Source organism: Falco punctatus (assembly GCF_963210335.1).
Source record: "Falco punctatus genome assembly, chromosome: 3".
Taxonomy (NCBI): Eukaryota; Metazoa; Chordata; class Aves; order Falconiformes; family Falconidae; genus Falco; species Falco punctatus.
Window position 1 is genome coordinate 97,331,108 of NC_137582.1, and position 23,674 is coordinate 97,354,781.

At 42.9% G+C, this 23,674-nt stretch overlaps 1 long non-coding RNA gene across 2 annotated transcripts in view; it reads right to left on the minus strand.

Annotated features, from left to right (window-relative positions):
- LOC308060046 overlaps window positions 1-23,674 on the minus strand; it is an 84,278-nt gene that overhangs the window by 13,942 nt on the left and 46,662 nt on the right. For both annotated transcript variants that reach the window (XR_013926574.1, XR_013926575.1), the window contains one exon: window positions 1-23,674. This exon is cut by the window's left edge and continues 13,942 nt beyond it; it is cut by the window's right edge. This is a non-coding gene — a long non-coding RNA (uncharacterized lncRNA).

Consider the following 23,674-nt stretch of genomic DNA (forward strand, 5'->3'; position numbering starts at 1 on the left):
AACATCACCCTGTGAAATACTGCCAATTAGGCAACGTACGCACTGATGGGCACTCACCATCCCAGAGCACAGGGCCGGATCTGGTGAGGATCTGCAGGACTTGGGGATAGGAGGTATTTGGCATCATTCTCAAGGGCAAAGGGCAGTGACTGATGGGATTGTCAGGAGCACTGGTTGCAGCTTTAGCTATCAGAATACCTTTTAAAATGTGTTCCTGATCCTAGATAGACAAGAAAAGCAAAGAGGACTGGAGAAAAATGTTCTTAACTGTGTCTTTTTCCAAGAGGGTCTCAAAGGAGAAATGACTTTCCCAGAATTATCTGGAGAATCTGAAGCAACTCTGGACTTTGAACCCAGATCTCCCAGTAAGTTGCCATAAACACAGAACGTAGAAATGCTTTCTGACAATGAATGGGGAAAAGGGTCAAAAATTCAAAGTAATTCACAGCTGTGCATGAGAAAATATTTGCAGACGCATCCTCTTACTCATTCCTCTCTGTCAGTTAGTGCTATGTGTTGCATTTGGGACTCCGTAATAGCCAAAAGATTTATTTAGCTGTATAAGATTTATTTATTTATTTAGGTAACTCCCTCTGGTACTATTTATGTAGTTGTGCATTTTCATAGTCCAGTAAGTCAGTGAAACACAACGTGTTGATGCACAAATGGAACGTAAGCACATAAACATCGTGTTGGGCCCCACTTCTGTTGATTAGGTCATGCTTTAATTAAGTTTTCTGTATGTCTTCATATCACTGGCTGGACTTTATGGCAGGCAGCAGGCTCTTAATGCTGCCATGATTTGGCACTGGGACTCCTGGGTTACTGCCAGTCCTTGTAGTCAAAGCCTGTGTTGATAGATTCATGATAAGGGCTCAGGGGGAGATAAGGGCTATGTTTTGGCCCCGTGGCTTGACCTTACTCTTGTTGAGCCAACAGCAAGAGTTCTATCGATTGCAAAGCGATGGGGACACATCAATACATTTTTTCATTCTTGAGAGCTGTGAGCAGGCAGATGGGAGGGACTGCTTGTGGCAATGCTGAGTGCGGTTTGTTGATACACAGGTGCCTGTTCTTGTGAGAATCAGTCCTCCTTTTGGCACAGCAGCTTTATGTATCCGTGTTTTGTGTGTGAACACAATGTTTGTCAGGCACTTGTTTGGCAATCCTGGAGGCAGAAGTTCTCTGTGCACTGGGTGTCTGCCTTAGCGGTGCTAATTTACGAGCTACGTAGCGATGCTTGCCTGTGTTTCGGAAGGTAGGTCCAAGGCACTGATGAGTGTTCACCAAGCCTGTTAATCCTGTCAGGCTGTAGCCACACAGTTGAGTTTGGTATTCTCATCACCTAAATTCCTAAATGTACTTCTAAGGCACATTCCCTTCTAACGCAAGCTGCCCAAACATCTGTGGCGAGACTAAGGAAAACATGGAGAAAAAGACCCGAAGATGAATATTTCAGCAGAAACGTGGGAAGGAATGCAATGTAGCTCACGCAAAACCTTCTGTAGTGTATGCCATAAATTAACACAATATAAATTTATACATATTTACACCACATAGACTAAAATATATAAATCCTCAATACTCAGCCTTCTGTAGTAGGTGTAAGCAAGCAGTCCATATGTTTAGCTGATTTCTGGGGAGCTCTAGGGAACAAAATGTATCTTTGTGGAACTTTTGATATTAAGGAGATTATAAACTAGGGTAATCAGTGCAGTTCTCAAAATGGGTTGTCTTTTCTGCAGGCTGAAAACAAGGAGCAGTCTCCTGTTTTGCTATCTGAGGCTGTAATTCAGCCAGGTGCTAAAATACACACGTAACATTTAAGTGCATGAGTTATTAGTGAAGGCCTAAAGATCTGTCCATCACTCATTGGATATTCCTGGCTTCAGGCTGCATGAGTCCATTTTCAGCTTGAATTTGTGTGCTTTCATTGCAAATGCTAGCTTGTGCCATCTCATTGGGTACCACGTGTACCTAATCCTTTTCCACCATTTCTCACTGACTATTCTAGACCAGTAACGTGTCAGCCTCCTTCTGTATGGTTGTGCAGCAGGGAACTGGGTCTCTAGCATTTGTTCTGTCTCTGCTTTTTTAAATGAGGAGAGACAATTTTTTTTGTATGTTTAGGGTATGGGACCTGAAGTCCAAATGTCAGGATTCTCTTCCCAACTGTACCATAGTTTTCAGGGGTTAAGGGGAATTGTGTGATTCGTGAGCAATCTTTTATGATTTTGAAGTCTGAGATGTTGGGAAAACTTCATTTCACAGAGGTGCTAAGAGAAGAAAAATGAAGGAAAAATGAGGAGAAGAAAATGGAGGAACGGTTTGTAAGTTTAATGACAAACTTTCCTGCCACACGTTCTTTGGTATGGAGACAGTGAGGTTATTTGCAGGCTCCTGTTTTGGCCACCTCCTCATACAGGCACCTATGATAGCCTGGATAGTCTCTGGAGAGGGAAAGAAGCCCTTCCAAAGTGCTGTAGAGTTTTCTGGTGCTGTTGTACCAGCCCACCCTCCACCTCACACCAAGGTCCTGCTTCCCCAGCCATTAAAAAATGCCTCCAGAAGTATCTCATCAGAAGCGTCACCACCTCAGTGGTGTGGCTTGGAGATGTCAGAAGTCACCACTGGGGTGATGGTCTAAAAAGTGAGTGGGCAAGGTACCGCAACAGAGGGGTGCAGCCAGGTCTTAGTGGGGACCAAGGTCTTCATGTATTTGTGATAACTGTGTCCTACTCTGTGGCTCTACTCCTGCGAGAAACTCCTAACAGAAATATGAGCAGATACCAGCAAGGCTAGAAGATGCTGGATTCATGCCAGCCGCTGTATGGTGCTAGTTCAAATTTTTAAGAATATCAAAAGCCATGTATGTTAAGGAAGGAGACAGAACCTGCCTTGCTGGGCCACCTTGAAAGGCATGCCAGTGTTTCCTACAGCTGCATGACTCCTTTGGCAGAGTGGCGGACAGCAAGCTTCTCATCACTTGCGGTCAGGGATGATGATCTAAGAGTCAGATGTCCCTCTTGGTCACTTCAGTGATAGAGGCAGATAAGGACCCAATGGAGGGGACCCTCTTTGTAGGTCAGAGTGCCCTGCCCTGCCTTTCCTTCAAGGCCAGGCAGTCACAAAATGAGTAACCAGCAAAGACTACCTCTCCAGCATACCACAGGAGCACAGCCCTGGTGGGTGTCCTGAGGTGTCACCTCATCCTGGTGGAGGATAGGCTAACAGGAGAGAAGCAAAGGTGAATGGACTTTGGTGTGGATGATACTGTGAGGAGTACCTGACAGCCAGAAGGTAAGCATTGATTAAATTCTGGCCCTTGGGAAGCTTCCACAGCTACTTTTCTCCATCATTTCCACCGCTGCAGAAGGTGGATCCTAGCCAGCATGCTGGAGAGAGCCACAAATCTGTTTGTTTGGAAAGCACTAGGAGCCAGTGTCACTTCACATTACAACAAATCCAGTTCTCTGTGTTGCTGATGGCCAGTCACAGTGTATGCGATTGCAGCACTGAGCACTGCCCCATCACCTCCCAAAATGCTTTTTGCTTTTGCTTTCTACTTCTCTGAATATAAGAACATACTTAGCCCCATCCCTTGGCATACATACATTGTTGGGCGAATTATTAGGGCTGGACTGTCCACGCAAGCTGAGATGACAAAACGTACTGTCCTGACTTAGAGGACCTGCAGCTTGTTGGGATGAGGCTGGTGATGCAGCAGAAGTGAAAAACCCCTTTTGCACAGACGTCTCCCCTCTTCCTTGCTTATACCAATTCGCTCACTAAAGCACAAGACATTTCAAAAAAGGCTGGGAGAAATAAAGCTTCTAGGTGCTCTCTCCCTTTCTCGGTGTTGAGAAAAGACACAAACCATTTGCTCTTTCATTAAATATATGGGCACGGGACCTTGAACTGATTGCTTTAGCTTCCTAGTTCTTTCTGTGGACCTAAGTGCTTTGTTTTAACTAGGAAGGAATCAACTGGATGGGGCAGAAGACAGTTTGGTCTGATTTTTGTTTACTTTAGTTCATCATACCTGCACATTTACATTAGGCCAGCCTCGTGCTAGCTGAGCAGTCCTGGTTTGGTGTCATTAGCCTTTGACCTTGAGTGGAACTGCTAGCAAAGATGGTCACAGGCTTGGAAGTGCTTGTGAAGCAGAGATTTTATCCATGCTGCTTGAACTATCAATAAGAATTCAGAAACTACACACCCACCCACAAGCACTTTGCTTCTGCTCCCCGTCCCTTGCCAAAACCCAGTCACAAGTGCTTCACCGTGGCTCTGTTACCGGTGTGTTGTTACAATTTGCCCTTCCGTCCTGAGGGAAACTGGTAAGCAGCATGAGTTTACATGGAAAAAATGTTTTGACTTTTTTTTTTCTTCCTTTAGCTGAGTTCCTCCCTTTTGTTTTGCTCTGTGCAATTATTACCGTATCATTTAATTACTTTGCCCTTTTTTATCCCTTGGTGCATGCTAAAAATGAAAGGCAGCATGTAACCTTCTGAAGTCACTAACTGTAGTACTGCAGGTGAGTGGAATAACAGGCTATTGTAAATTTTGGTCTGAAGTTCTTTGCTCTTTAAATTGGACAACAGCAGGAGAGAGAACAAAAGCTATTTCCTACCCGATGTTTTTGGAAACCTGTCCCCAGTTCTTTGTGGAGGACTGCTGCTGTACTTGAGTATATTAAAATAGGGACACATGAATGGCATTGATACTCTGCAGTGGAAATAGCTGAGCCTTTTGTATTCTTTCTACCATTGCCTGAGAGTTATGATAATCTGCTGCTTTCTCTAAATGGAAACCCTCCAGGGAAGTTTTGTGTACTCTAAATAGCATCTCTGTATGATAAGAGACTTGGCTTCATGTGCATGTAATGCATAATAGATAAAGATACAAGAATATAAATGCAGATTAGAGGTTATTCAGTCAAGGCAAGCATGGGGTGGGGGTGGGGGTGTGCACATTACAAAAATGCCAAAGCATTGCTGCTACCCTTTCTGGCAAATCTCCATATCTTGCCAAAATGTTGTTACAATTCTGAGCAACAAACAGGATCTGTCTTATAAGTACCTATGTCTAAACCATTTATTCTCCTTATATGTATACTCAGCAGATAATCACATTCGCTGTTCTCTAGCCTTGTTGCATTGAATTTCGTATAGCTGTTTTGAAGTGATCTCAGTGCTGAAAATAGTCTGCCGAGAGATATGGATACAGACTTTCAGAAGAATACTTATATCCTCAAAACAATGCATGAACATTAATTGATCAAACCCATTAGCAGCACTGGATACAAATAAGTAACATTAATCTGTTTTCTGTAGCCACTTTGTCAGAGAAAAGGCCCCCAGTTTAGCCTCAGCACAAAAAGATGTCTCATCTTTGACTTCAGCAGGGCCAGTGGCTTCTTAGTTGAGTAAACAAACTCCTGGTTGTTCAAGAGATTATCAGAGAATTGTTTTTGCATTGGGGTTGTTTACATAAAAAAGCTAATGTGCAGTGATGCTCAGATGAAAGCTGATAATACACAAAGAATTAGTCCACACGGTTAATGTAAGTGCTCTGACAATTCCCTTTTTAGTGGTAGGAGGATGACCCCGAACTGATGCTCTTACAGAAGCATCTCTGTCACCTTAGTGCTACTTCTGTCTTTTTGTGAAAGGGAGTTTTCTTTTTGTTTCTGTAAGCTGTATGACAGAAGAACCAATAATGTACTTTCTGCATGGCCATGGACATACTGCAATGAGTACGGAGGAATAAAGATAATTTCCTCTGCTTAGGTGAAAATTATGGTATGGTTATTCAAGAAACTGGTGAGCAGGGAGAGGCATGCTTGTTACTATCCTTAAACACTTTCCTCCTGACCCAGTTGACATTTTACAGGGAACCAGTGGTTACAGCAAGGAACCACTTCTTATTACTGGATGAGAGGCTCTGTCTGTAATGGCAAAACAAGTTATTTTATGACCAGTTGTAAGGGAACACATATCCATTCCTGCAGCAACAGCAGCTGCGTGTGTTTTGTTTGACCCTGAGTACATGATACAGATTCAGGAAAGCAGTGAACTTCATGGTATTGTCTAGAGATCCTTCACACTGAGCTCCTGCGCTGAAATCCAAAGCCTGGAAAAGTGCAAGTCGCAGCATTAAGTATAACCAGGGCCCTTGCCTGTATGTGCACGGTGGGCTGGCTGGAGAAAGGTATGTAAGTTACTTTAAAACTTCTGTGGTTTGTAATCTTAGAAAAATCTGCCTTTTTTCAGTTGAGATTCTTTTTGGCTTTGTTGAGGAGCTTGCTGCAGAAGACCTTGGCACATGCATCACAGACTGTATTTCAGATTTTCCTCCGTTCTGTAAGAGGCTTTGAATTCCTTTTTTTTTTTTTTTTTTTTTTTTTTTTTAACCAGTGCTACCATGCTATTAGGCATTGCTGGGTGAAGGGGTACATTCATTACCTTTTCCAAACTTGCATAAACAGCCTTTGGTGGAGCAAGAACAAAAGCTGACACACAGATTCCCTGGCACCTGAGCGGTCATTCTCAGTCTGTCCTCTAGTCCCAGTGAGCAGTGAAATGTTTATAAGTAGCTAAACCAAGAGGCTTCAAGAGAGCTCCAGCTTCTGCTATTTAGAGCAGAGGCAGAGAATTGAACTGGTGAGAGACTAAGGCAGCCTGATGGTTAGGGCTCTTCTCTGCAAGGGGGAGCAGCTGGGTTCCTCTGCTGGGGGATGCTTGTTTGCACGCAGTAGAGAGGAGAGTTTGAGGGTACTCCAGCACAGCGGCAGCAGCTGGTAGGGTAGTGGCAAAGGGATGCTCCCAAACATGGGATCTGTTGTCATTAATTATCCTTATTGCTTGGGTAGTTTCTAAACGGGGTAATGATAACAATTTTGTAAACCGTTTACTGAACTAGGATACCCGTTGCTATATGAAACCAGCTGATGAACTCAATGTACCACTTGCAAATAGTTGGGAATAATGCAAGGTGCATTTCTTGGTGGATTTTCTACTTGCTGAATTCCCTGCCTAATTCAGGTCCCATCTCACTTTATGGTAATTTTGTGCATGCTAATATTCTGCCTTTCTCTGTCCAAACAGTTTAAAAATGAAGGCAGGAATCCAGAACGGCCTTTAAAGCCCTTCATACGTGCAGAGCCTATCGCCAATGCATCTGGGAGGCCAGGTTCTGCCTTCGTCCAGGACTTGTACAGTGGAGAAGAATTTACCAGTGAATAACCCCCTCAGTCATCTCCCCTCAGGCTGCAACAGATGTTGGCACTAAAAATCTTCACAGAAAACCAGGAACAGAGAGATCGATGCTAGCTGGATTTGCCACGCAGAGAGGCAGGACAAGAGTAGGGAAAGTTCCAGTTAATAGGCTCTTAGCACCAGCACAGTCTTGGATGATGAAGGCAATTACAGAAGTGGAGTTTATTCATGCAGGTGTAATCACTGTGTGCTTAATTCCATTTTGAAGGTGGAACTTTAGGCTTCTAGGTCTTGTTGGAAATTTTCAAAAGAACCAACCTCTCTGCCAGTTTTCCTATTGTCTGCATAGACAAATATCTCATTTTGAATCTGATAAGCTCTTGGCTTTAATAATATCTCAAGCCTGCAAGTTTCCTAGCTTATTTATCACACACCAAATAAAAAAAAAATATCCTTTTGTTGTTGGCAAATTCATTGCCTTTTGGTTCCCTTGAGTATCAGCTTGCTTTGTATTGTCTGAGGAGGTAAAGGGGAACACCCCACTTAACCTCTCAACATCATTTTCTGCTCCCATTTTCAAGTAATTTTTGTATAACTTGTATAAATGCTACCTTTTAAGAGAAAATAATGCAATCTCTCAGCATCTGTATAATGAACTATCTCTGTTACGTTCCACGGCCTAATAGCTTTGTGTTTTTTTCCATTGAGGGATGCCTTATTCGATCATTCTGACAAACTGCTGTTTTCTTGTAGCAAAATTGTTCAACATAGTGTTTTTACTGTTTTGTCAATAAGCAAAGGAAATAAAAACCTTATGGGATTTGAACAAGAACATTCACACTCCGTATGTGAGCAGCGTTTGAATTGGAGTGCGGCGGGGAAGCAGACTATAGTATGCAACCTGTTTACTGAAGTGCATGCCAGCAAGTGAGATTTCATTCCCATTTGCTAGGATCTCACTTTGGACTCATTTTTTCTGTCCTTTCCTTTCCACTGCTCCCTCACGATATCTGATGCTAGCAGCAATTTTTGTTTTAATTGCTGGGTTTGGACTGAACTTTTTAATTTTATTTTTTTTTAAATGGGGCTCATCCAAACAGTGGACTTAAAAGATGGAATTATGTGGTATCTGCTGTAGCAAAATATTTCTGGTAAGACCTGTCATTCCCCGGGGCATCATCAGGCAATTGGGAGCTCAGCAGAAGGGAAGACGTGGATCTATCTCTGAGCCGAGTCCTCAGGATCTCTCTGAATTTAGGCCATGTCTGCAACTAAATTCCAGCTTTTTGATGAGGAATTAATGAATGGTACAAAAGTGTGAATTGAATGGAGCTATTCATTTTTTCTAATCACATGAGGAAAAGATTGAACACAGGAAACTTGGAAGTTAATTCAAGCAATGCAGTCTTATATAATATGCATTACGCCCCTGGAAGGCATTGCCACAAGCTATCTGCAGATGCTTCTGAGGATAAAGAGATCATTCAGAACTGCTTTAGATAAGATTTAAACTGTTCCAGGGGATTGTAAGTTCAAAATGGAGTAAGCCCTTCATTGATTAGCTGCTGATCCTATGTGCCAATTATTCATTAATTGACCACTTCAGGTAATGTCAGGTACTTGCTTCTGGCCGCTCGTTGGAAACACACTGAATTAAGTAAGTTGTATGGCAGTTTTCTGATATGCTGCTGCAGTTCCTGTGTTTGCCATCAATTGTGAGTTTAGACAGGTTCAAATTATGTTAATTAGTCTATTTTGATGTCAGTGTTCACTGTCTGTTGAGACTGACACAGCTCCACCCACCTATTAATGAGTATGTTAATTAATTCCAGTTAGGCACCTAAATATGGCTCCAGAGCCAGGGAAATAGTGACAGCTGATGGCCCTTCAGGGCACAAATGGTTTCTCACTATGATCAATATTCTGCACTGCTGAAAATGCTGCTTACTTTTTTGGACTTCCCCTCACTTAACTCTCCCTCCAGCAGTTGTTTGCAATAGCGAAGTGCAACCGGGAGTTCAAGTCGGGTAGCCTTAAAAGCTGCCTTAATGACATCTATAGAAAAATCGTCTAACTCAGCTTTCATCTTCAAGACAGAAGGTCACAGTTCACAGATTTTGTTGTTAGGCAGCTTTCATTCGGACCCCCTTCCCTCCCCAACCCATCTAGCCAGTGGGTTAAAAGGCTGCTTAAAATATCCAGTATCTTTCTTGGTGCATCAGAAGTCCCAGATACTCTGGGGATCGAGAGAAGCACAAACCCCGTGTTTCAGTGCTCTCTGTTCCAGATGGACCTGTTTTCTGATGCTGTGTATTTCAGCGTCGTGAGCAGAAGCAGCTCTGTTTAGAAATGGTATCGATGCTGGGCTCAGAGAGGGACAGGCAGGGTTTGGGGTTAACCTGGTTCCATCAAGAGACTTCTGGGTGGGCTTTGGATCAGCACCCCACTTTGGGTTTGGGTTTGAGTTGCTTTGGTTTTGGTTGCCACCTCTTCAGCCACGTGGTTCTTTTTCTGCTTGGGTACAGCAGTGTTCTCTCTGGCTGAAAGAAACATGCAGAAGGGGTGAGGTGGAAGGAAAGGGGGACGGAGCAGAGATATTTTGTTCCCTTTCACCTAAGTCACAAAAGCAGACAAAAGCCAATATAGCCAGGGCAGGACGGGCATCGTTCTGGCCAGAAGCTGTATGCGGGAATCTTAGATCATTGCATCTAATGCTGTGGTGATCTCATGGAAAAGTTTTCTGACATATTGACGTGACTTGGACTCAGAATTCCTGTTTTCAGAGGAGTCTTAGGCACGCTGGAGCTGAAGACCCACTGACAGAGAGATGCAGACCAAATTTTTATCCCCGTTATTATAACAGATCTAATTTTTCAAGAATGCTGCATGCACAATGAATAGCTCTGGTACCTTCAGCTCTAGGGATCCCTTGTAGAGTCACACACACGCCGTGTCCCACAAATCTGCTGTAGGTCACCCACCTCTGGGTCCCAGAATCCTTCTCTCCACTTCGCGCTCCCTTCACGCAGTCAGTTTTTAATATCTATTAAAGACTCTAAATTCAACTATTATTATAAATTCGTATAGCTGTGAAAAATTCTGTGGAGCTTTCCCAGGACTTGTTGCTGTATGATTGGGATATTCTGGCGCAACTGTGACACCAATACCATTTTGAAGGTATGTAGGAGGTATGAAACAGTTTTCCTGGATGTTCCTATACCAGTAAGTTACAGGACTGGCAGCAGTGAAGTTATTTACTCATTACAAGCTACACTACTCAACTGTGTTTAGCGTTGGTCAGCGTTAGCCTGAAGCAACCACTCTGTCGTGGGAGAAGAGGTGTTAATTCCCGTTCTGTGGCACAGCAGCCCAGGTCTGAACAAAGACGCTGTGTACACTGAGCTGTGGAAACTTACAGGCTTCTAATTAGATGTTATACTATTGACAGTGATTTTGTGGTGTGGTTTTGTTGGGTTGTTGGTTTTTGGTTTTTTTTCTTATCTAGTTCAGTTGAGACAAATTGTAAATGCGAAAGTTATTTGGTTACTGAGAAAAGGACAGAGGCACTTGAGTTTTTAAAGGGTTTCAGTAGACCTGATGGACATGGGAGTTCTGGCCATTTTGTGCAGAGCTGACCTTATGTCTGAGCTGACAGCTAAAGGTGAAGGAGCTGCCGATCCATAATTACGCCGATGTGAAATAAGAAAGAAGATTCATTCAGGACACTTGGAAGCCAAGGAGTGCCAGTGACAGGAGCCAGGCTTTCTGGGCCAATACAGGCGTGTTGATCGAGGAAGATGTGTTTGGTTTAGGGCATGAGTATTCATACTTCAAGCAAAACATGATTTCTCATTTGGAGGAGGGCAGACATCACAGTAACTGTTTTCACAGAGGACAATGGAAAACCTTGTACCTGTGTCAGACCACTGTTTAGAGCAGGGAAACACAAAGACCTCATTACATCTACATAACATCTTGATGTTATTCTCTGGAGTGTTCCAGGCAGGAGATGCTTTTAGTACCAATGAGCAGGCAGTGGTTTCAAGATTTTGGCTAAATAGACCTATCTAGGCAAAGAGACTGAAAAAGGGCATAGGATGAGATGGTTGCAGTACTAGGAGAAAGAGGGAGCCTGGAAGTCCTGTGTTGGATTACAGCGGAGGTAGGGCTTTGATAATCCAGCAAATACATGGGCTGAGTATTTCCAGCAGCAGTTGTTTCTCCTTTGGTGCTTCCAGCAAAAATTGAAATACTTTGTGGTTAAAACAGCAAAGCAGAATGGAAGAAAATTACGTGCTGCTCTTTGGAGAAACTGATGGGAATGCATCGCGTTTCCTTATGCACTGAGCAGTTGCTTGTTCAGGTTCAGTTTTTGCCTTAAGATGCCAGCACTTAAAGCAAAAGGAATCAGTCAGGCTGCAGCATTGAGTCGAGAAAGATGCACCAGTCTGAATACCCAAACAAGGACATTAATGTTTGACCTTTTCTTCAGGAGAGGAAGAGGGTGAGTGTAGATGATGTGGCCAGCAGCAACCAAGCATCGTTAAAGACAAATTATACACAGCGAGTATCTACCTGATAGAGAAAGACTGTAGAGCACTACTTGTACATAGCATAGAATCTCACCAAAGGCAAATGTTAATTTGCTTGGTTATTTTTTCCTGTTATGACTAAGAAGTTCTGGACCAGCTGATGGGTATGTTTGCACAGAGAGTCTGACAATACCTCTGACCACATCTAAAGATTTTTAAAAGAATGCACACGAAATCCTAGAGATGTGTCCAATCATTACATTATTCATGCGGGTTATGTAAAGCCAGAAGAGGGTGAAATTAAGACATTCCAAACTGAATAATGACCCTAGAAATAAAAATAATCTGAAAAAATATCTGTATTAACTGAGGATGCAAGAGCTTTCATTTCTGTCTATAAGGATGTGTGTGTTATTCTTGATATCCAGTTCTGTATGTCCTGTTGAATCAGCTGTGTAGGCAGTTACAACTTGGAGAAGTTCTCCATAATGCATTTCTCTTTGCAGCTGATCTTACATCCTTAATGAAGTCTTCTAAAGGGGCAAGAAGAATTTGTGATGAAGTCAAAAAGCTGCTCAGGCTGAAAGTAGGTAGCAGCCCTTTCTGTATGAGAATAAGTAACATACTCTGTGTGTGGCTTATCCTGTAAAATAAGACTGTTGTAAAACCTGTGTTTGTATCAGATAATCTGATAATCCACCTATTCTGAAGAGGGTCACTGTGAGATTTTTAACAGAGATAATGGCTTGAACATTGAAGAGAAAATTCAGGCACACGATTGTCAGATGCTATGAGTGCTCATGTTGGAAACAAAACCTGTATTTTGTGTCTTTCTCTTTTAGAGTTGACCAAAAGTTTGGATGCATGCAAAACCAAAGGGTTTTTTTTGTAAGTTTATCATCTTGAGTCTTGCATCTGCTGTAAAAAGTCAGATTTATGTGTGCATAGAGGTGGGTCAGAATAATTTTTTTGACTTCTTTGGAGTGTGTGTGGGAATTGAGGTGGTGAGACTCTCCAAAGTCTTTAAGGAAAAAGTATGTATTAGTAAGGAAAGCAACAATTCCAAGTGGAATGAGTTATGCTCCTTTTTTCTTTGTCTCCAGAAACCACTTCCTTTCCTGAAAGTATCAAAACAGCCAAAAGGCACTAATGACCAAACAGCATAATTACAAGTAGAAATAATTACACAAATTAGCATTCTGAGACCTACTGTAGACATGGAGAATACATCTGAAGTTAAGCTCTAAATTCCCAAAGTTCGGATATGATTGAGTTTCTGGGTTTGGCACAGGCCTGTCCTACTTCCACCTAACCAGTTTGTGTTTTCTTTGGATATTTTTCCTGAGTAGGCTTTTTCACTGTGACTCATGCAGGAGAAAGCAAACTAGTTTGGACTGTGTGAAAGTCAAACTATAGAAATCCTAGACGTACTAATGGCCTGTTGTCTTTGAAAACCCATATAGATGTTCTCTGGATGGAGCAATGCCTACAACTTACAATTGGTTCTGGTAGTGTTTGGGCTTTGGGGTTTTTGGGGGGTTTGTTTGGGGTTTTGGTGGTTTTTTGGGGGGTGAGGGTGGGGTGTGGCCCTGTTAGAGAATATATCATGTGTTGCAGAGAAATGCTGCTTGGAAAAGAATGGAGAGAAGTGCAGTTCAGTGGTTAAACAAGAAATTAATCAAGAAAGTGGGAAAACTGGAAATTTCTAAACAATCCCATTGAAGCAGGTTTTGGGGTTTTTGTTCAGCTCATATGGGAAATTTACGGTGGCATGCAGAATAAGCCCGTAACTGAACATTTAAATGCTGGGCAAAATGGAGAATTAAGTCATTCCATTGGCTTCTGATACCCTGGCCTGATTTTGTGTTATGCAAAATGGTGAATGCTATGGTAAAACTTTTTTGGGGCCTTTTCGTTGTTAGGTAGTGATCAGATACACATCTCAGTCTCATCAAGAAAATATGACTGATGTTTTAAATTTTCATTTACAACTTAAGTAGCTGCTAGGCTTCAGTCCTGCTTGTAAGCATCTCTTAAATTCACTAATGAAATGTTAAAACACAATATCAGATTGCGTTTAGGTAATGGGGTTTTGGGGAGGAAAAATGTGTTTGCCTTCATTAAAAATATACTGCTGTCCTGGTTGTAGCCAAGCAAAGGCTGTAGAAAACACCAGTGATTTTATCCTATTCTGCTGTACCAAATCCATCAATGACATAGCCGTTAGGGTATGAAATTTCCCTTTTATTTTTGAAAATAGATCTTTCCCCTCTGTGCATGGAATAATTTCTGCATTTGTTGGTATTCTTGTAATTTTGGGAGGCCCCCTCCTTTTTGCTTGAAGGCTTTCTAGCAGTGCCTGTCCACTGGAGGAAGGGAACGCACCAGCTGGAAGCGATTCTTAGAGTCTTTGCTGCATTTTCCTTCAAGTTTGTACCTGTTGGGATTGGGGGAGCAAAAGGCAATGTCTGTGCCTCGCGATTCAGGTGGCAAAGCCCTGAAGCATAATGACCCTAAGGCTTCAATTGAAGGGGGCAAAAAGTCAAGAACTCAAAAAAAAAAAAAAAAAAAAAAAAAAAGCCCCAAAACTCTCCTGATTTAAACCAGCCTTGTTATTTGAGGCAGTGTAACTCGTGCTTGTTGAGTGCTTCAGATTTGTGGTTCTGAGGTTTTCTAAGTTGTATTTTTTTGGTTGTATTTATGCGATGAATTACTTTATAGCTTGTTGAGGTTTTTGGAGGTGGGAGGGTTGTGTTGTTTACATGCTGCGGATTGATTGCGAACAGTTTCCCAGAGAATATTCAATATCCAAAATTTCAGCTGGGTTGATTAGCTGTGAATGCTTGCATATGCTGCGTGGCATTGTTCCAGTTCCTGGATTCAATGAGCATAACAACTTTGGCAGTCCGGATTTTGAAAAGTACTGATAGTGTCTGAAATCACCAGTTTCCTTCAACTCCCATTCACAAAGGCAGGGGGAGGGCTGTGTCCTGCTCAGGGGCCCCGGGTGGAACAGGGTGTAAGGACACCAGTGGCACTTCCCTCTCTCGCGGGTAGCTGTGCAATCTCACCCAAATACAAGTTCTTGTACGGTTTGGGGAAATAGCTTGAGCAGCAAAAGGGTTTGGTGGTGCCACTTGCTTTCCCTCCCACCACCTCCAAGGGCTTACTCAGAGGTGAAGCTCCATGAGTGGATTTAAGCATGAGCAACAGTGGGACACGGTGGAACTAGGGAGAAATGCTATAACGGACGCAGTACATTTCTGCAGCTAAAGATTCTACCTCAGACACTCTTAAGCACATGTTATCTTTGAACACAGAGGGCTGTGGTTGTGTAATTTTTCTTTGGCATGATTGGCAGCATATCTGTTGAGAAGAGACAGAGTAACAGCCAGGGAGAGGCTTGGCAGGTCGGAGGAGTAGGCAAGCAAAGCTGTCCAGCATATGGAAGTCTGCAGCATTGCAGCACGCAGCCTGGGACAGGCACTGTTTGCTTAACTTCCCAGCCATCCCAAAATCAGCGCCATTCCATCAGTCCAGCTGAACAGACGTTTGGCCTAAATGGGTGGGACTGAACCACTGTAATCAGACTATTTGTGGAATGTGTTTTCTTTTTTGGGGGGGTTACCAACCTGTCTGTTGAGACAGGGTCTAAATGGTGAGTAAATACGCTCTTAGAGGGGGAAGCCAAGAGCTTCTTATTAGAATCAGCAATGTTCCCCTTTATCTCAGTGCAGAGCTAGTTGCATTTTCTTTTGTTCTTTCAACAGGTTAGTAATTACTGTTGCAGTAATTAGGCTTGATGGAGAGTATATAAGACGATAAATGGTTATTCTGTGCAGTAGTGGGGGATATTTGGTGCCAAGCTTATTATTTTCAGTCAAAGCTAATTATCTCTATTATAATACATGACTCTCTTTCTTGAATTATGAGTGGGAAACTGCTGAATAGATTTTTTTTTTCAAAGTGCCCTGAACCATGGAGAGAAATGAAAATTAAAAACAATGAAAAGCTTGTTAGACAATGAGAAGACTCATCTGTAAAGCTATTTCTGACAGATTTTTTCTCTCTCATCTCCAGTTATATAAATATCAAATGCTTATCACGAAATAAATTGTTGCCTTACACATGATAAGGATAGAAAAGTTTGGTTCAGACATCCGAGAAACCCCTTGGGATCCAGTGGCTGGCTAGCAGTGAGCTCCACGGCCGGTCGGGAGCGATGGAGCCGGCTGGAGGGAGCAGTGAGGCTGTCCCTGCCGTGCAGCTGTGCTGCCTGCAGCCCGGCCGACCTCTGACGGGCGGAGGTGACCAAGGGATTTACAGATGTTCCCGTCAAGCGCCTTTGAAAAATACTGGCTGCCCAGAATAGGTATCTGTTTCGCCTGTATTTAGGGCCTGCCCTGGAAATCTGGACAGGGAAGCAATGTCAGAAGGGATTATACCCTCTGGCTGGCTTACCTCGGGCGGTAAGGTCAGCAGGGAGAGCATGACTTTGATTAGTAAGGTTTATCTACTCTGCAGATGCTACCCCGTCATTTATTAATAATGCAGCCGTCCCCTCCTCCACTTACATCATGGTTTCAATTTGTAGCAGTGACAGGGCTGATCACCTTTCTGCTCTTAGATGGCTTACGACATACCCGGGCTTGCTTTGCCCCACACATCTGAATCATGCTGTAACTCGACGCGCTGACTGGTGACACCAGTAGTAGGGCTGCAGCTCACTGCCAGCCGCCGTGGCTCAGCGAGGCTCCCGGCACCCCTCGTCCCGGCCCTCCACCTGAATTTCCTTCCTGTAGGAATGGGGGAGCAGTGCTGGGCGGGAGGAGGTGGTGGGCAACCACGCTTCGGGTTAACACGCTGACATGCCGGCGTGGAGAGCCGGAGCCGAGAGCTGGGAAGCGCTCCCGGGATGCGTGAGGTGGTGGCTGCCATACCCTCACCAGGCTCTGCAGGGTGATTGATGGGGCAATGGAAAGGGCAGCTGGTCGCTGCCGAACGTAAATACTCCCCTGTTAGGAACACACGGGATGGAAGGGAGGGAAGCTTCTTTTATCTCCTGCTTTCCATATATGTTTCTACTAAGTTTTAAAAATTGTGATTTTTTTTTTTTTTTTAGTTGAATTTAATTACCCGCAGAAGAGAATCAGTAAGGCTTTCCTGCGTATTTACAAGGCAGCTTTCCTTAGAAATTCTGTAGCGTGCTTTTCCATGTGCTACGCAACAGATGTTTGGAGCTGATCGGTGTCATGTGTCGCGTTTTGCAGTACTTCAATACGTGCTTTAGAGAGACAAGCAGTACAAATAGGAGCTAAGTTACTAAGACGGATAAAATTTTCACAGCACTAGTATTTGCCTGCCTTTGGTTACTGTCCGTAAACTCACATCAAACTACCACTGCGCTGCTCATCTACAGTCTATGCTAAAAGCTGCTCGACTCCCATCGGAAATTCCACCCTTTACCTTCGCACTAATTTTTCCAGCGGTCCCTTGTGCCACATAAAAGCTCTGTTTATTGACTTTATAGATTTTATACTTCTCATAAACTCCAAGTCGGACTTTCTCAGTTTTCTCAGGTAGTGCCATCCTTACACAAAGGTGGTGTGCTGCTGTTTTAATAACATAGATATTATTTATTTAAATTTATGGTGCAGTATGAATTCTAAAATTAAGCGTGATCTTGTGAATTCTGTACAGGGAATTTACACACTGGAAATTTCTCTGTCTGCTGTGAAGTTCTTCATTGTACTGTCCCAAACCTTAGTTCAGGTTAGTGATGGTGTCTCCAGAGCTGCCTCTTAGGGGCTACACAGCTATAGCAAAGGTACCTTACTAATTCAAATTCCTGGCATCCTTGAAAGCCCAGTTTGGTGAAAATGAAAGGCGCTTTCCACTAAACTGCCTATAGATCCTATTAGGCAGTAGCCACGTATTGGACAGGAGTGGCAGAGAATTAATGATAAAAGCAGACACTATTCAAAGGTGTTGTTTCATATTTTTTCATAATGTCATTATCAGTTAAGGTAGTCACTAGGTGGGGAAGAGTTCACATGTATTAGCATTTGGTAACAGTTATTTGCATGAAAGAGGGTTGTTAAGATAAGGGCCCTGAACTGGCTGTAGGCTAATAGAAGCTGTGTAAGGGCTACCAAGAAGACAATAATATGTAAAGTTAAGACAACATAGTCAATTGTATTTTAAATTTCATCTAAATAGGTGTATTAAAATACTTGGATGCAGGAGAAGGGTAAGCCTCTTGACTTTCACAAGGCAAATACACCTATAGCACAAACAGATGAAAATAGAGACAGTTTTCACGTAATCAGATCAAATCTGTAGCACTCACTCCTTCATTCCTTGGTCTGAGTGTCCGAAATTTAGCAGCCAACAAGTAAATGTTGTAAAACATAGTACTACTGATTAAATCTGGCAAGAAGCAAAACTCCAGACTAGAAACTTGCAGTACCAGAGAGCTGGAAAATCCACTAAATATTCACAACAGTAACTCTATATAACTATAATCTTGTATAGATGTGTCTGCAAACTATAACTCAAAAAGCCAAACTAACCCATTTACAGCTGCAGACATCTCAACAGAATAGCTTTAGATGCTGTTAGCCTATTTTTGTTTTATGTCTCTCTCTTGTAGCTGCAACTTAACTGTTTTAAAGTGTAGCTCTGTGGGAATTGATGGGTTTTATTATGTACATTTCTGTACTACAAGAATGAGAATGATCAATTTTGTTTATGCTGGTTGTTGTTTGTTTGGCTGCGTGACAAGGTTGCTATCAACAGAAGGGATGAAGCATGAGGTAATGACTACAACTTAAATGAGAACACTTGTCATACCTGCTTTTGCGTGGACTGAACAGCAACTATCAGGGCACAGTTAAATGCTGTGTGTGTTTTCTTTCATGTTTACAAACTGGCAAGGTCAATGGAAGGTAAACTTTGACATTTCTTAACAGTTTCCTTTGCCCCTGAAATCAAAGCTACTAGTATTGTGCTAAAGTACTTCAGAGCTACTGAGAGTTTGAGAAAAATGCTCTGTGAACCAAGCACAGAGACCATTTCTTACAAAGCAATTTAATTTTTTTTTTACTTATTTATAATCTGGAAGAAATTAATTTCAGCCTTCTACATATTCCCTTTGGTGAAGCTGTGCTGACTCCTCCTGATGATTTTCTTGTACTTTATGTGCCTGGAAGTGGTTTCCAGTATTAGCTGCTCCATCACCTTCCCAGGCTCAAATATAGTTCCTTGGGTCCTCCTCCTTGAAGACAGGAGTGATGTTTGCTTTCCCCCAGTCTTCAGGCACTTCTCCCAATCACTGTGATTGATCAAAGATGGTGATTGAAAGTGGCCTTGCAATGACACCTGCCAGCTCCCTCAGCACTCTCGTGTGCATCCTATCATGGCTCATGGACCAGTTTAATATGCCCAGTTTGCTTAAGTGTTCCCTGACCTGATCCTCTTCTGCCAAGGGTGTATATTCCTTGTTCCAGCCTTTCTTTCCAGTCTCTAGGGCCTGGGATTCCTGAAGACTTTTGTCACTTATGTACTTGCAGAAGCACTTGTTGTTGTCTTTGACATCCCTCACCAGTTTCAGTCACATTTGGGCTCTGACTTTCCTGACTTTGGCCCTGGGTGATCAAAACATGCCTCTGTATTCCTTCCAGGTTACCCATCCTTGCCTCCACCCTCTGTATGCTTCCTTTTTGTGTTTGAGTTTGGCTAGGAGCTATTTGTTCATCCACATGGGCCTCCTGGTATTTTTGGAAATCACTGGGATAGACAGCTCCTGAGCTTGGAGGAGATGATCCTTCAACATTATCCAGCTTTCTTGGGCCTTATTATTTCCCCAGGGCCTTATCCCAAGGGATTTTTCCAAGCAGATCTTCAAAGAGGCCCAAGTCTGCTCTCCTGAAGTCCAGTGGCGTGAGCTTGCTTTTCACCCTCCTCCCTGCCCTCAGGATCCTGAACTCCACCACCTCATGGTCCCTTCGGCCAAGGCTAACTTTGATCTTCACATCCCCAACAAGCCCCTCCTTGTTGGCGAGTATGAGGTCCAGCAAAGCATTTTCTCCTCACTGGCTCTTCTGTCACTTGGAGGAGGAAGTTGTCATTCATGCTCTCCAAGAACGTCCTGGATTGCTTACTGTCCTGCTGTGTTGTCCCTCCAGCAGATATTGGGGTGGCTGTAGTCCCCCATGAGGATCAGGGCCTGCAAATGTGATGATACTGTATACAATTGCTTATATTGCTAGGGCAATCCGATGAGGGAAAGGAGGGAACGAGACTGATGATGGAGATTATTTATGTTAGTCCAGAACTCTGGAAATATGTTCTGTCTTGCATATTGCCCTGCCAGAAAAGGTTACTACTAATATCCCTCTCCTACCTGAGAACTTCCTACCCACACTAGAGGTAACTGTCCCCTCTGGCCTGTGGCTCAGAGTCTCATAAACCTGCTGAAGTCTCATAAACCTGTTCAACTCAGGATAAACTGAGTGAACAAACCCTAAATATTTAAGCATCTTAGGTCAGGGCTCATTTTGCCTGAAGCATACTGGCTACCAGGTCAGCTTGCTGTAACCTCTGGTAAGGGTGAGAGGCAGCTGGAAAGATCATCTTCTCCAACTGGCGTAGCTAGATCTGAAAAAGGACTTCTATCTTTGGCTTTTTTTCCACTCTAGACATACTCTGCATGTGACTGATTTTCAAAAGAAACCCACAGAACGCTTACCCAAAGAATTCTGCTGCCGCAGCGTTCCTGCTAAGAGGAAGGATGAGCTACAGTCTTGTCTTGGTCTGGGAAGTGAGAAATCTGATGGTATTTGCGATGATCGGTCTAACCTGGAGAGGAATGGCCAGTCAAGAATTGTACAAAGCATGAGAGCAATGCTGCTCAGAGATGAGGGCTGCAACATCCACTGAGCATTAGCTCGTACCCCTGAACCTGCCTGAGTGTTGAGTAGAGATCGTGAGGAAGAGGTACCATTTGAAGAAGGCAGAAAATAAAAAAGAAAAAAGAAACACTGAATCAACTAGGGTCTTCAAATGCAAACATCAACATCAAATACGGACCAAAGCTGTTGCTTTTTTCTTTGACTGACAAGAGGTTTTAATAAGGTGCTGTCATGACTTGAAAACTTCATTCCTGGACCCACATGGACCATAAGTGCTAGTTTCTTTCTTTTTGACTAGCTGCAATTTGCTGTCACTTGCCTGAAGTTCTTATAAAGTTTATGTAAGCTTTAATTCAGGAAAGACTTTGGCTCCTTTGGTGGGAACACACCACAAGCAAGGCTGGTAGAACTCGAGTCAGCTGCAGGAGAACTCCTTCTCATGTCAAGGCTACACCTGGCACTGCTGCAGCAATGGTTGGGTGGCCAGGGGCTACCTGTGGAGGAACCTCTGCGAAATCTGGTGTAAAGAGCTGGACTCCTGTGGCAGAGGTCCATGACAAATTGCCAGAGATAAGCAGAAACCACCCAGGTACGCTTAAGCTCTCTGCTCTGAGCAGCTGAGCACTTCCAAAGTGTAATGTTGGACGGGGAAAAAATCCTTCAGCCTCCAATGCCTGTGGCAAACTGGGCACGTTCTGATATCCCAGTAGCGATAGTTGCCCCCTTGGCTCTTGTGCTCCATTTTTTGTGGATCATGAATGCCGCGGGTCTCAGAAGTTCACTTGCAGGGTTACCATTGCGCTCCCACCACTGTCACTCTCACATCTCACAAGGCTGAGGTTTTTTTTCAAGATTTTCTGAAATTCTATACTCTAATTCAGACAACGGTACGCTTGTTTAATAATCAAGCAGCTGGGTCTTCATTCCACAGGGTAAGTCAAACATGCAGAACAGTAACAGCAGGTGAAGAGGTGCTTTAGCACACCCCTTAGATGCAGAAATTAGATATTTCAAAGTTGGAAGTTGCTTTTTAATAAGTTCATGTGGTAGTACTAATGATGGATGTTATTGCAGTTATTAAAAACACACATTTAAATAATAGAAATAAGCATAAAGGGGGTCTCATGTGAACTCAAGAGCTAATGTTTGTATGAAAGTAAAAATAAAGGGAGAGGCAGTAAGTACTAAGAAACCCTAATAACTCAGGCAACTGAGTTGTGCATTTCTGGATGTGTTGGAGATTTTCCACAGATATTTCCTATGGAAAGAATTTATGAATCAAAGCATAAGAGTTGTCCAGGGAAGATTGGTCCCACATGGATACTGTTGCTGTTTTAACTCATCCAAATCTTTAAAACTATTCACTATGAACAGATTGTATTCATAAGTACAGGAAGCATTTGCATTTAGCATAGCTAAATTAGCTGAAGCAGAAATTAACACACTCCATGTAATGTTTAACCAGAAAATAGAATAGTTGTTTGATCAGAATGAGACATTTAGAGGGAAAAGATAATAGCAAGTCAAATTTTGTTCTTGATTGGGGTTACCATAGGAGTGCAGCAGCATAGTTCAGAGCAAAACATGGCCAGATTAATTTACTTTCTGCTAGCACTGGCCTTCTTGTCAGATATTATTTCCTATTTATGAAGAAGGAAAAGCTGAAACCTTCATTTTTTAGCATCACAAAAAATGGCTGAGACTATTTACCCTGTAGGGACCTATCTAGTATACATTTGAGAAAGGAGGTAGATGCTATTTGTCATATTTTATTTTAAATAATGCTACCTGGGTGTCAGTATATTTCCCTTCTCTCTTTCCTCTTCAAAAACTCCAAAGCAGTACCATCCTCAGAACAACTTTTGACTTGAGGCTGTGAGGTTGTGACCAACCTCAACTCTTCTAGAAGTAAATAGGACTGGAAGCATTTGTATTCTTTGCATTCTTGGACATATTTAGCAATTCACATCACTGAAACTCAAGATTAAAAAAAAAAAAAAAAAAAAAAAGACCTGCTCTTCTCTTAATTATCCTCCCTGGCATAAAAATTTTGCAACCAGCTTATCTATGTTTGAAAGGTTGATCTTGTTTAAATTTATTAGACAACACACCTACACTTGCACGGATGGGCAGAAATGCTACCAAAGTTTCGTAATGCTTATGCAAATCCTTTACGTCCAGAAATATCCTGAATACTATTGTTTCCCAGCTTCATCATGGACAGATTCAGTGAAGCACATCATATTTATGACCAAACTTTAGAAAAGTGACTATACCTCAGGTTAGACTTTTAGGAGCTAAAACTATGAGTTAAACAATTTCAACTAGTGTTCCCATCATTACAAGTATACTGGTTGGAGCTGTCAAGTGGTGTGGAGAACTGTGCTGAAGGGCTGAAGAGAAAGATGGGTGGAAGTTGCCTTGCCCTGGCTGAAGCGGGGACATTCAACTCTGCTGAGCTTTGGTTCCTCATACACCATGGAGCTGATGCCAGATGGCCTTTTTGGGGATCTTCTTAGTAAATTGGCTTCTTATCTATTTTCTGAAGGGCTGCACCTTTTGTGGGGGCAGGAATGGTTGCCAAAGCCTGAAGAACTCAATACTGAGCAGAGGCTGGGTATGGTGTCTCTAGTTTGAATTTTTTTGGAGGTAGAAGCAAATACGTTTCTCTGACACTGCCTAGCTCTGGTTGGGTGTGTCAGACAAAAGTTTAACACACTGTTCAACACTAGGCACTTCCACTCATGACTGAATATGCCATAGGCTCTTATTGGAGATCTAAACTGGGACATCTGGAACACTCTGGAGGCAGATGGATCCAAGCATATGCTGACTTCAACTTTCAGGGAGTAAAGGGTCATATCCCGCCCCTGGTTTCTCCCTCCTGATGTCCCCTCTTGCACTTTGATTTTGATTTTCACACCCACCACGTGAGCTAAAAGAGAGCGGCAGCTTCTCCTGATCTGGAAAAGAAGGGGACGGACCGAAAGGACCACTGCAGCGTGTCCCC